The sequence below is a fragment of the Mus caroli genome, unplaced genomic scaffold (assembly GCF_978045245.1).
Source record: "Mus caroli unplaced genomic scaffold, Mus_caroli_1 scaffold_7, whole genome shotgun sequence".
Taxonomy (NCBI): Eukaryota; Metazoa; Chordata; class Mammalia; order Rodentia; family Muridae; genus Mus; species Mus caroli.
Genome location: NW_028227262.1, coordinates 55,039,373 through 55,053,742, shown reverse-complemented (window position 1 = coordinate 55,053,742; position 14,370 = coordinate 55,039,373). Strand labels below are relative to the sequence as shown.

Below are 14,370 nucleotides of genomic sequence, written 5' to 3'. Positions count from 1 at the left end.
GTCATCTTGAGATGCAGACAAGTCTAAGTGGCAAAAATAAATGAACTGATTTTTTTTTTTTAAAGTTCATGCATGGTTTTTTGGTTGGTTGGTTTGGTTTGGTTTTTGTTTGTTTGGGCTTTTGTTGTTGTTTTAAGAGAAGTATGCCTTTATTTCCTTGTATCTCAAATTAAGCTGGATGAATTGGCTGCTTTGAGAGGGGGATTAGTCGAAGAGACCAAATCCCATACCCTCATCTGATTCTTCCAACTCTTTCTTTGCTTCAGCCTCTGCTCGGGCTACAGCCGTGGTGGTGACAGCCACAAACAGCAGAAGGATCAACCAAGAAGGCTTTGACCTTTTCAGCAAGTGGGAGGGTTGTATCTGTTGGCGATACAGTGTGTGGCTGAGGTAACAGTCGGGTAACCAGTCTGCAGACAAAAGCTGGCCATATTTCAGACACCGTTTAGGAAGCAGAAGGGCAGAGTCAACTCTGTGGTGTCAAGCACTTCCGGGTTGTAAAGGCTGCCTTTGTCAATCAAACACCTCCTAGATGATCAGCTGAAAGGGGCAGATGTTCAACGGTGTGGCTTCCCTGGCTCTTGCTTTGTCTCCAGGTTTATCAACTGCATCACTCAGAATTTCAGTGGTACCTGTGGAGATTTTAGTGGTGATGCCTACAGCCTGGGAGAAAGAGGTCTTCTTCGGCCCCAGACCAGTGTTCTGAGCTGACACAGTGACTCATCCTGGCCAATGGCAGCAGCAGAAGTGGAGCCAGCACTTTAGTGGCCAGCAGCACACCCCTAATCTCAGTGAGGTCCTCCTCTGTGAACACGAAGCCCACGTTCCCCTGGCAGTGAGGCAGTAGTTTCTCCAGAGCTGGGCTCTTTTCCAGATGCCCCCAGAAGGGCCTTGCGAGTCATGGTGTTCTTGCCCACCAGCACCACAGCCTTCCCTCGAAGGGACACTCAGGTCTGCTACGTCTGCACGGAGCCCACATTGTCCACTTCCACAACGAAGCATTTTGGGTAATCATCTAGTAGTTGGATAATCTTAAGGAAGTAGTTGGACCTCCGGGTTGCCCTGTCTTCCCTGGGCATCACGACAGTGCATCAGATTATTGCCATGCAGGATTTAAAGACAATGCCACTCTAATGAGGATGCCTGGCAAGAGACCCATACATGGTTTTTAAGAACAAAGGACACACAATTTTATGTTTATAAAAATGAGCCCAGAATCTATGCTGTCCTTAAATTGGGATAATCATTTCAAGGTTCCATTATTGTCAAACTGGGGCTGAGGAAGACTGGCAATTTTGTCTTACCAGAGAAAAATCAACAGAGAGCTTGAGATAAAGTAAGTTTTTAAGCTAACATTGACTGTGGGGTGTGCTGAAAGAGTGAGGGCCTGTCCCATGGGTGAGGGCATCAGGCTACCCAGAGTTCCCAACTCACAGCAGCACTGTGATTAGCAAGAAGGGCCACAGACTGTAAGGAATGAGCAGTGGCCATCGCATGCCAGGACCTGACTGATAATGGGGCTAGGCTTTCTACACGGGAAACGTCATCAACAGGGTGTGCCAACTTGGAAGGAGGGAGCCAGGAGGACTGTGTTAAAGCAGCATTTATTTTTCCTTTGTGTGTGTTCATGTGTCTATCCATGTGTGCATTCATGTGTACATCTGAATATGAAGGTCAGAGGCTGACTTCGGGTGTCTTCCTTAGCGGTTAACTACATTTTAAAAAAAATATTGTGATACATGCAGAATGGGTTTTCCCTATGACATCTTGGTGCAAGGACATCCCCTAAAACAAGATTTATTTTGTAACAAGTGTAAGACCCTTTGCTTATAATATATGTGCTTCAATCTTGAAGTGGCTTAAAGGACTGATAAGCATGAGTCGTTTTCTTAGTAGCCTGCACAACTTTGGGTGGGAGGCTGACTCTAAACTTCAGGATGCAGCCACATTTATCAAGGATTTATGTGCCAGGCCCTTGTGCTACACACCAAGAGAATCAGCAATGAGTCAGCCAAAGATCCTTCCCTTGGAGAGCTTGCTTTCAACCAGGGAGGAGAGACAAAAGCAGAAATGTGGATTTTTGTTTGGTTGGGTCGTTTTGTTTTGTTCCAAGACAGGGTTTCTCTGTGTAGCTCTGGCTGTCCTGGAACACGCTCAGTAGACCAGGCTGGCCTCGAACTCAGAAATCTGCCTGCTTCTGCCTCCCAAGTGCTGGGATTAAAGGCGTGTGCCACCACTGCCCTGTGAAATGTGTGTTCTTATTGCTGCTGAAGGTGAGGGAGGGCTGGAGGTGGACAGGATGGGGAAAGACACTTTGGAAAGTGAGTTTACAACATCTTTCCTTGGGAGGAAACATTGGAGCACTGAGATAAAGCAAGGTTTCTTAGCCTAGCGACTACTGCCATGGGGCCAGAGCATCTCTGTTATAGAGACTCCCTGTGTCAAGTACAGGGTGTTTGTCAGCATGCCTGACCACCCCCACCCCCTGCTCCAGAGGATGAAATCACATCCCACATCCCAGAGCTATTAATACAAGATGACTACAGACAAGGCCTGGTATGTAAAGGAGAACTTTATAGTTAGGGCTATGGGTATGCACTAGAGAACTTTATAGCTAGGGCTATGGGTTGGGCAGTTAGGACTAATGCAGGCGATCAGGGAGCATGGAGGGACTGGACTCCAGGAAGTCAGCAGGAAGAAACCCAGCAAAGGTAGAAGAACATGGAGAACCGTACACGGCCAGACCACTAGCACTTGGGTGTGAGAAGACTGGAGTCTGAGCAGCAAGAAAGGCTACTGGAAGATTTGGCAGGAAGGGATTCGACCCAGTTTTCCTCTTAAGAGGATCATTCTGGCTGCTGTGAGAACCAGGCATGGTAGAAAGTAATAGGCCTGTGGTCTGGACTTCTAGGCAGGAGCTGCACTGCTGGGGCCACAGTGTCATAGAGAAGTTGCCCAAGGTTGGCTATGATTTGCTGAATGAATGAACTGACAGAATTTGAATATTTAAAGAGAAATGAGTAAAAGTCCGACCCCATCGGAGTGAGGATGAGTAGTTCAGTCGGGTGGCCACCGTAGGTCAGGCCTGGGAGTTTGGGCAGTGGCAGCATGCCGAGCCAATGGTGCTCTGGACATACTGACTTAGGTGTGATGTCTCAAGAGTCAAGATGCAAGCATCACACCAGCTTGACACATGACAATGGTTCAGTGAGACAAGAAGAGACAGCAGTCACATGTGACACTCACATCACGGAGCTATTTACATTACAAAGGCATATGAGCTATTCCTTTAAATTATGTATTTCCCTCATACATTTCAATTAAGGTAAACCTAGGAAGAATATGCTATGCCCCTTCATTCACGCTTGTCATTTGTTCTCCAGAATTTCACACTAAGATGGAAAACTTTGCCTTCTGGAGGAAGTATGTGCGTATCTGGGATCCAACGTGGGTGAGAAGCTTTCGTTTCCAGTCCTCTCCCTCTGTTTATTAGATAATACATCAGTGGCAGAAGCCATCAGAACCAAACTCTTGCCGTATTTTCCTCTATGGTCTCTCCCATCCCTAAAAAGGTTACACCCTAGAGAGGATCACAAGTCATAAGTTAGGGTAGAGGAGAGTGACTTCGAAGGAGTTAAAGATGCCACTTATATTTAGAACGAACTGTGCCTTCAAGTTAGGGGGTATGTTAGTGTTTAATTAAATAGCTCCCTGCTGTTCTCCTTGGGGTGCACACACACCACTCGAGTCCCATGGCTGCTGTTTGGAGCCCACCATGCCTCTGCACCTTCAAGGGGTTTCTTCTTATTTGCCACACTCACCTCCCCTGATCTGACCTGATTTCATGCTCCATGTACTGTCCAGTTATTACTGCCTGGAATCTTAGGGTTAGATGCTCTGTGGCAAGGAATCATAGACATTTTATGTAAAAGATAAGAGAACAAACAGTTTAGAGTTTACAAGCCCCTATCTGTCACAACTAGACAGTTCTTCCAATGCAGAAAAAAAAAAAAAAGCCACCAGAGAACAAATCACTGTGGCTAAATTCCAATAAAACTTTGTCAAGATTGACCATGGGATTTGGCTTATGGGCTATCATTTGCTAACCACGGCCATGGAGCCAACTCTCCCAGGATATGAAATCCCTGTAGCATGGCCTTCATACCTGCAAATGCAAGCCCATACTGAATCAGTTACTGGAACACACCCTCCAAATCTATTGGCAGGTTTCTATTATCTTCTTACAGGTTCCATGTTAGGGACTTAGGCATGAGTTATCCCAGTTGAGAGATGATTAAGCTATGTTGTTCACTACCACAGTGTTTAATAAACATACAAAGACCATATGGTTTCAAACAACAGGCACTCATTATTACTCCAAAGTCCATGGGCTCTGATCTGGACTGGCCTTGCTCATATTTCTGCAGAGCTGGCAGTTTAGCTGGGGCTGGCCTTGGCTAGAATAATTTGATTCTGTTCTATATGGCTCCTCATCTCTAGCTGTTCCTCACTGTCAGGCCAGAGCAAGCCTTTGGAGAGCGAATGGCTTGGTCAGGCCTCTAGAGACAGAAGTGTAGAGCTGTCAATATGTCATTTCGACTGCATCATCTTGGCTACAGTAAGTTATAGACTAGGCCAGTGTCACACTGAAGCAAGACTCGAGTCAACAAACTACTGAGTACAGAGAGGTCATTAGTTGGGGTCCTCAGTGAGTCAGGTTTTCACCAGACCACTCAAGTACCAGCTCATTATTGGCACACTCTCTTGGTGCTAGCATGTCACTTAGGAAGAAGCTGGGGGGAAAATCAATTCATTCTCAGATTCTTCGAAGATTTATGTCTCAACGTATCATGTTTTTTAACTTCTTTTTTTTTTTTTTTTTTAGCTAAAAGCCACTGTTTGTTTCCTTCTGTTTGACCATCTTACAAAGAAGTGTCTGTCATTCCCAAGGTTAGAGGACCCACTTATGCTGCAGAGTTCAGAGAGAAAGTACTATAAGAAGTGAAGCAGCATCAAATGTGTCCAGTTGTCTGGCTACAGAAAGAAAATCAACAAAGAAAGTTCCTTAGAAAACAAAACCACAGCCTTGAACCTCTCCACACAGCTTTACCCAGCAGCCCAAGCATGGCTCCGAGCTCTTACTGTTGGTCATCTGAGTGGTCTAGACAAAATATTCCACTAAGAAAGTACAGTAAAGGATATTTCTTTTGTTTTGTAGCAAGCTCCATGGGAATTTTATTCATTAGGACCCTTTGGTACTAAGGACGGGAAGCCATCTTGAGCAAGCTACAGTGCTGGAAAGGAAAACCTAGCATTAGGGCACAGTGGCTGCCTCTCAGAAGCCATGGAGAATGGGAGCTGAGCTGACACAGTCAGGGACTGAGATGGCACTCTCTTCTCTCTTTTGGGGTGTGTGTGTGTGTGTGTGTGTGTGTGTGAGAGAGAGAGAGAGAGAGAGAGAGAGAGAGAGAGAGAGAGAGAGAGAGAGAGAGAGTTCACTTTGTTGCTATGACAACTATTATGACCAAAAGCAACTTAGGAAGAAAGGATACATTTCAGCTGATAGGTTACAGTCCTTGACTGATGGGAACCAGAGCAAATAGGTGGGGGCAAACCTCTTGCTCTCCCAGACAACGTTACTTCCAACCAAGAAACTCACCTCACAGCCAAAGAAAGATACAGCAGGATTCATGAAGGATGCTGCTTATTAAGTTTCTCTCATGCCAGATTATATTCAGCCAGCTTTCTTACACAGTTCAGGACCACCTGCCGAGGGATGGTGCCATACACAGTAGACTGAGCCTTCTTACATCAACCAAAAATCAAGACAATCAGAGTTGTAGGCTAGTCAACTCTCAATAATCCTTCAGTTGAGACTCTCTTCTGGACTGTGTCAAGCTGATGGTTAAAGCTAAGACAGTGAAGATTAAGGGTGAAGGAGTACATTGAATGTCTTAATTGCATTCCACATAATTTTTTGAGACAAGAGTCTCTTGCTGAACCTGGAGCTCACCAGTTTGTTCTGCTGGTTGGTCAACTAGTCCCAGGAATCCTCCTGTCTCTGTTCAGCCCTAGGATAACAGGTGTACACTGCCATGCCCAGCTCTTTAATGTGGGTGCCAGGGGTGTGAACTCAGGTCTTCATGCTTATACAGCAATCACCTTATGACCATGCCATCTCCCCAGACCCCTGACTGGGACGGCACTGGAATGTTTAATTATTAACCCCATGTTCCTGATGATAGTGATTTTATTAGTCTACTGTCAGTCTGATGACCGCTCAGCTCAGTCATCTCTGACCATAATATGATTCCCAAGTCTCCTCTTTTGTGGTTGCAGGGACACTTGAAGGGGTGCTGGAGGCTGCAGGAGCATGGCCCAAATAGCATGTAACAAATCATCTCTGGAGTTTTAAGCCAGGACTCCAGTAAGGAGCAAAAAGTCTTGTAGACTCATGAACCTCTTGAATCGATGTATTCTTTCAAATTTCACATTTCCCCATCACTGGGTAACTTTATGTTAATGAGCTAACATGCCAAAAATATGAATGAGAGCTTCCTCCACAAACAGACTTTACGTTAAGGCTCCAAAGGTGAGTAGTTGACTTGGGTAGTTATTAGAAACGGCAAAAGGTTAGACAAGAAAGATCAATGAAAAAATCAATGCATAGAGACCTAACAAACAAACAGCCACCTCATGCAATTGCATCTAAGTGGGGAACTTGGAGAAACTGTGAGGCTGTGTACCCAGGACATGCCACGGTAGTTAAGGCTGTTGAGTTGGTATTTAATTCCCCAGAAGTGCCAGTTTGCTACTTAATGGAAAGAGCTGGTTCCATTGCTCATTGAAAGCCCATGGGCACAAAAATTCAGCTTCCAGCTAGGCTAGAACAATCTCTGTTGGTGTGCTATGAAGCAGTACGTGCTGGGGACAGCTAGGGACTATGGGGAAGGAACCACACAGCAACACTGGTAACAAAAGCCAACCTACTTTGTAAAGGTCACATCGGGCTAGGGAGGTGTCTCAGCTTGTAAGTGCCCGCTGCAGAAGAGTTTGGGTCTAAGCTTTGATCACCAGCACCTCTATAAAATGTAGAGCAGAATTCACAGCTATAATCCCTGTGGTGCTAGAGACGTGGGCCCTTGAAGCCAGCCAGCTTCCCCAAAGTGGCAACCTCCAGGTTCAGAGAGGGACTGTCTCAAAAATTAAGGTGGAAAACAATTGAGGAAGCACCTGTGTGTTTGCACCAACATGCACACACACATAACTATCAACCTATACAACACACCCAATCACATCAGGAAAACACAAGTCGGAAGCAATGGTACCAATGAGAAACCTAGTATACCAATCCCAGGTCTGACGTGCTGGGGAAGATGAGGAGGATGGGTTTAAGCAAGCAGGAACTGTAAGAAAAAGCATTTGACAAGATCCAACACCCATTCATGATAAAAGTCTTGGAAAGATCAGGAATTCAAGGCCCATACCTAAACATGATAAAAGCAATCTACAGCAAACCAGTAGCCAACATCAAAGTAAATGGTGAGAAGCTTGAAGCAATCCCTCTAAAATCAGGGACTAGACAAGGCTGTCCACTTTCTCCATACCTATTCAACATTGTACTTGAAGTCCTAGCCAGAGCAATTCAACAACAAAAGGAGATCAAAGGGCAAATTGGAAAAGATGAAGTCAAAATATCACTTTTTGCAGATGATATGATAGTATATATAAGTGACCCTAAAAATTCCACCAGAGAACTCCTAAGCCTGATAAACAGCTTCAGTGAAGTAGCTGGATATAAAATTAACAAAAACAAATCAATGGCCTTTCTCTACACAAAGAATAAACAGGCTGAGAAAGAAATTAGGGAAACAACACCCTTCTCAATAGTCACAAATAATATAAAATATCTTGGCGTGACTCTAACTAAGGAAGTGAAAGATCTGTATAATAAAAACTTCAAGTCTCTGAAGAAAGAAATTATAGAAGATCTCAGAAGATGATAAGGTCTCCCATGCTCATGGATTGGCAGGATCAACATTGTAAAAATGGCTATCTTGCCAAAAGCAATCTACAGATTCAATTCAATCCCCATCAAAATTCCAACTCAATTCTTCAATGAATTAGAAAGTGCAATCTGCAAATTCATCTGGAATAACAAAAAACCTAGGATAGCAAAAAGTCTTCTCAAGGATAAAAGAACCTCTGGTGGAATCACCATGCCTGACCTAAAGCTTTACTACAGAGCAATTGTGATAAAAACTGCGTGGTACTGGTATAGTGACAGACAAGTAGACCAATGGAATAGAATTGAAGACCCAGAAATGAACCCACACACCTACGGTCACTTGATCTTCGACAAGGGAGCTAAAAACATCCAGTGGAAGAAAGACAGCATTTTCAACAAATGGTGCTGGCAAAACTGGTTGTTAACATGTAGAAGAATGCGAATCGACCCATTCCTATCTCCTTGTACTAAGGTCAAGTCTAAGTGGATCAAGGAACTTCACATAAAACCAGAGACACTGAAACTTATAGAGGAGAAAGTGGGGAAAAGCCTAGAAGATATGGGCACAGGGGAAACATTCTTGAATAGAACAGCAATGGCTTGTGCTATAAGATCGAGAATTGACAAGTGGGACCTCATGAAACTGCAAAGCTTCTGCAAGGCAAAAGACACCATCAATAAGACAAAAAAACCACCAACAGATTGGGAAAGGATCTTTACCTATCCTAAATCAGATAAGGGACTAATATCCAATATATATAAAGAACTCAAGAAGGTAGACTCCAGAAAGTCAAATAACCCCATTAAAATATGGGGCTCAGAACTGAACAAAGAATTCTCACCTGAGGAATACCGAATGGTAGAGAAGCACCTGAAAAAATGTTCAACATCCTTAATCATCAGGGAAATGCAAATCAAAACAACCCTGAGATTCCACCTCACACCAGTCAGAATGGCTAAGATCAAAAATTCAGGTGACAGCAGATGCTGGCGAGGATGTGGAGAAAGAGGAGCACTCCTCCATTGTTGGTGGGATTGCAAGCTTGTACAACCACTCTGGAAATCAGTCTGGCGGTTCCTCAGAAAATTGGACATAGTACTACCGGAGGATCCAGCAATACCTCTCCTGGGCATATATCCAGAAGATGTCCCAACCGGTAAGAAGGACACATGCTCCACTATGTTCATAGCAGCCCTATTTATAATAGCCAGAAGCTGGAAAGAACCCAGATGTCCCTCAACAGAGGAATGGATACAGAAATTATGGTACATTTACACAATGGAGTACTACTCAGCTATTAAAAAGAATGAATTTATGAAATTCCTAGCCAAATGGATGGACCTGGAGGGCATCATCTTGAGTGAGGTAACACAGTCACAAAGGAACTCACACAATATGTATTCACTGATAAGTGGATATTAACCCAAAACTTAGGATACCCAAGATATAAGATACAATTTGATAAACGCATGAAACTCAAGAAGAATGAAGACCAAAATGTGGACACTGTGCCCCTTCTTAGAATTGGGAACAAAACACCCATGGAAGGAGTTACAGAGACAAAGTTTGGAGCTGTGATGAAAGGATGGACCATCTAGAGACTGCCGTATCCAGGGATCCATCCCATAAGCAGCTTCTAAACGCGGACACCATTGCATACACTAGCAAGATTTTGCTGAAAGGACCCAAATATAGCTGTCTCTTGTGAGACTATGCAGGGGCCTAGCAAACACAGGAGTGGATGCTCACAGTCAGCTATTGGATGGATCACAGGGCTCCCAATGGAGAAGCTAGAGAAAGTACCCAAGGAGCTAAAGGGATCTGCAACCCTATAGTTGGAACAACATGATGAACTAACCAGTACCCCGGAGCTCTTGTCTCTAGCTGCATATGTATTGAAAAATGGCCTAGTCGGCCATCAATGGAAAGAGAGGCCCATTGGACTTGCAAACTTTATTTGCCCCAATATAGAGGAATGCCAGGGCCAAAAGAATGGGAATGGGTGGGTAGGGAAGTGGGGGGCGCTATGGGGGACTTTTGGGATAGCATTGGAAATGTAATTGAGGAAAATATGTAATAAAAATATTAAAAATTAAAAAAAAAACTAACAGTGCCAAGGAGTATCTATGGCATGGGGCTACAAGAATTTAAAAAAAAATTTACATGTGTAGCCCTGGCACATGTTATACAAGGTAGCTACGTATTATTCCGTTGATCTTACAAATAGAGTGGGTTTTTGTTCGTTTAAAAAAAAAAAAGAAAGGTCTTTAGGAAATGCAGATAGAAATCAGCAAGAACGACTTTGGGAAGACATGGTTTCTGCTTTCCCTGAATGGTTAGAAGTTTGTTGGAAAAGATCAGGTATCCCAATCTAAGTAGAAGACTCATGTTGATACATGGTTTTCTTAGACTGCTCCCAGTACTTGGGCTCTGCCAGGGAGCCCTTCTGAAACGTCCTTCAGGGCTGTGCAATCTAGAGTATATTCTGCATTGTCCCTCGTTAATGAGTGGCCTTTACAGGTCCAAGTGCAGAATCAGCTCAGTGTTTCATGAGGATATTTTGGGAAATAACAGAACCTGGATCATCAGAGGATGGAGTGTAGGATTCAGTGTTGTTACTGTAAAATCCTCAAAGACCCAGGTGATGAGAATAGACCAAGGCATCAGTATGAGCCGAGAAAAGATGTGTGAAGTGGCCCATCCTCACAGGGCAGGAATCAAAGAGACAGGGGGGAAGGTGTGTTAGAGAAAGCTAAGGCTTGTTCCTGGGCTCACAGGAAAGCCATTCCAACTAAGGGGAAACTCAGAGAAGTCATGTTTTCCTTAGCGCGGGGGGGGGGGGGGGGAGCTGGGGGAGGGGGGGGTTGCCAGATGTGACACAGCAGGTATTTTGGGTAAACAGCCAATACTTTTTTTTTCTTTTTTTTTTTTTTAGTATGCATCCTATGAGAAACATGAGTGTGACTGGACCCTCTGCATTTTCACTTGCTAAATTTGGACGGTCAGGGTCTGGGGGAAACTAGAAACAGGTAGAGATACAGGCCTCATGTGGAGGGAGGAGTTTATAAGCTGTCCCAAGAACGCACAGGACATGACTCATGTGTCTGGGTCTCACGTCTGACTGCACTTTAGAATCGCCCAGAGAGCTTTGAAAAAATAAAGTGAAAAACGTCCTGATTATCAGCACTGCTGAGCTAATTCATCTATTGAGCAGTCTAGGACATTTAAAGGCTCCCACGGTGATTCTAATCCCCAACAAAGTTTAGGAACTACTGATCTAAGAGATGAAGTCACTGATAGAGGTTGAAAAGAATGCCCAAGTTGAGTCCCTGCAGAGCAACTAGTGCTTCCAAGGTACACAGGGACAAGGAGACAGCAAGGGGAACAGAGAGTGATGGTTTGGGCTTCACGAACAATCCACCCAAACCAAAGGGAGCCAGGGAAGGACTCACCCAGGGCAGCCCCAAGAGAAAGAAGAATGCAGTACTAGGCAGCTGCTGGTAGGTGGCGCTAGTGGGTCCATGGTCAAGGAGTCTGCGTGGAAGCCAGTTTTCAAGCGCTGGGAAATATGAGCAAGGTACCAATTCTATCATCCCCTTTATCTGAAAAGAGACAAGTGTGCTATCTTCCCTATTCAACTCCTATGGGGATGAAAGCCAAGTGGGAAACAGAGGATGCACAGGTTTGTCTTGGCTTGAGATGCTGAAATACTACAGCACTAACTCAGAAACAACTGAGGGATGATTCTCATTTCCCAGCTCGGTGACCGTAATCAACAGAGTAACCTCAAGGACTCGTCAACTGGACAAAACCATACCTATCTTAACAGGTGTTGGAGGATGAGATAGGCTCCAAGCACAGTACCTGACACACAGTGGCAAAAATTGCTTTTTGCCCAAATCAAAAGGAGCTTGCAAATGCAGCAGATAGTGGCTATAAAAATTAAGGCTATAAGGAAAAGGACATTTTCAATTCCAACACTTACACAGCTGCCACAGGCACCCATAACTCTAGTTGCAGGGCATTTGATGTCTTCTTCTGGCCTCTGTGGTCACCAGGCATGCACATGGTACAGTTGCATACAGTTTTCTTTAAGGGGGATGCCATTGGGAGTCTGACCATGCTCCAGTGGTCAACACATACTGACTTTGACTTGTCTTCCTTGTCTTCATTGTCGTTTCCCTCTCCCTCTCCCTCTCCCTCCTCCTCCTCCTCTCCGCCCTCTTCCTCTTCCTCCTCTTCCTCCTCCTCCTCCTCCTCCTCCTCCTTCTTCTTCTTCTTTTTCTTCTTCTGGAATGAGGTCACAAGGGAGGACTGTGAGGACTGGGAAGTGAATGTGATCTGGGTTCATAATGTAAAATGCCCAAATAATAAAAAATATTGTGTAAAAATAAAAAATTACAAATGACAATAAATGCAACGCAGATGATAAAAAGAAGAAAAGAAGATTCACCTGAGCTCACATCCACTTGACTGCCTCCTCCCTGTGGACTAAGCTTTTATGGTAGGCAGGCACCATGTCAGCTTCCAAAGGAGGCGGCAACCAGCCATCCTAGCCACCTATGGCACCTGTGAATTCCAGTCACATAGACAGACACATAAAATAAAAATAAATTTGTTGCCGTTGCTTTTAAAAAATTAAATAAGTAAATATTTTTTATTTTGTACTGGAATATTTCTTTATTTACATTTCAAATGTAATCCCCTTTCCTGGTCCCCCATTTCCCGGAGGAATATACTTTTTGTTTTTGTTTTTGTTTTGTCTGTTTGTTTTTCGAGACAGGGTTTTTCTGTGTAGCCCTGGCTGTCCTGGAACTCACTTTGTACACCAGGCTGACCTCAAACTCGGAAATCCGCCTGCCTCTGCCTCCCGAGCGCTGGGATTAAAGGCGTGCGCCACCACGCCCGGCTAGGAATATATTTTTTAAAGGTCAAGTCTGCATAGGGGCTGAGAGTTGGCTCCATGGTTAAGAGCATGCGCTGCCCTTGCAGAGGACCTGAGTTCAATTCTCAGCACATTGGAGAACTCACGACTATATGTAAGTCCAGCTGCAGGGAATCTCATGCCTATGGCCTCTAAGGACATCTGCATTCATACACATCCTTCCCATATAGAGAATTAAAACGTCTGCATGGAAGCTGAAACAGTGAATGCAAGTTACATGTGTTGTTGTTGTTGTTGTTGTTGTTTCTCTCTCATGGGAGGGTTTTGAGCGGTCGGTCCCTGACCAGGCTCTGCTCTTTGTAAGAGGGAAAAGGGAAGAGTAGGAGCGGATCAATAATTACAAATGAGAGAACAGGCCCCGGGTTGGGGGGTGGGGGCGGTCCTGGTTCACTTACCGCACTTCAGAAGTCTTCCGTCACTACAAAAGGCTTTTAACTTCCCTTGGAGTGTTTTTCTCATCATACAAGGAGACTCTTCAGCTAGCAGTCTTCAATAAGGCTCCTGATTTTCAGCTGTTGGCCACTGCCTACTCCAATTCGCTTCCTCCCAGGGAACTATTCAAGCAAGTGAGGGGTCGGGCTGAGAGGTAATAGTGTCTAAAAGGTGCCTATTTGCCTAATGATATTAGAATACAGAATGTACTTGTTCAAAGCGCCTTGCCAAAGTTAACTAATTAATCCCCAAAACACCCTCTGAAAAGTACCTTCTGAGTCAAGGGATAGACTTCGGATCTTCAGCCGAGGCTACAAATTTAATGAGGCCACATGACAGTGGGAATCTATAACCAAACCAGGACAGCTGTGGATGTCACATGCTTTTCTCAGAGAACCCTGGGTGTTCTGACAGAGGAGTTTAACAGACTGTTTTGGGAGCTGTCTAATAAAACAAAACAAAACAAAAAAACAAACATAAAGGAAAATTGATTGATGCACTAACCATTTCAAAGAAGCATTCAAACCAGCAAGTTGGGATTTAGAGGATGAATGTATGCTTGTCTAAAATTATATCTTCTACAAAATTAAATTGTTAATATTTTTGAAGTATTTTTCCAGTTGCAAGCTCCCTGGGAATTCCTAAAATTTGGCTAAAGGCAGTCTTTCTCAGCCTTGCCACAGCTGGCACTGTGGCTGACTGATTGCTTACTGAGGAGGAGGAAGAGCTCTGTGTGCCTTGTGGAAGGATGCTGGGAAGTACTGGTGGATGCTAATAGCACAAACCCCTCTCCCAGTATGATAACAAAATATCTCCATCATTTCTACGTGTCCCCTGGCCATCCAAACTGTGCGCGTGTAAGAACTACATCCTTGGACTAGATGTCAAGGTAATTCTTCCCAGCTCTCTTCACATCCAGAGAGCCCTGTGGATTTGTAACTGCTCTGACGACATGAGGGGATGCTAGAGAGACACTGCTATCCC

General features: G+C 44.4%; 1 pseudogene; it reads right to left on the bottom strand.

Annotated features, from left to right (window-relative positions):
* Positions 1 to 204: 204 nt before the first annotated feature.
* On the bottom strand, positions 205 to 1,079 carry LOC110296902 (large ribosomal subunit protein uL10 pseudogene; annotated as a pseudogene).
* Positions 1,080 to 14,370: the final 13,291 nt, after the last annotated feature.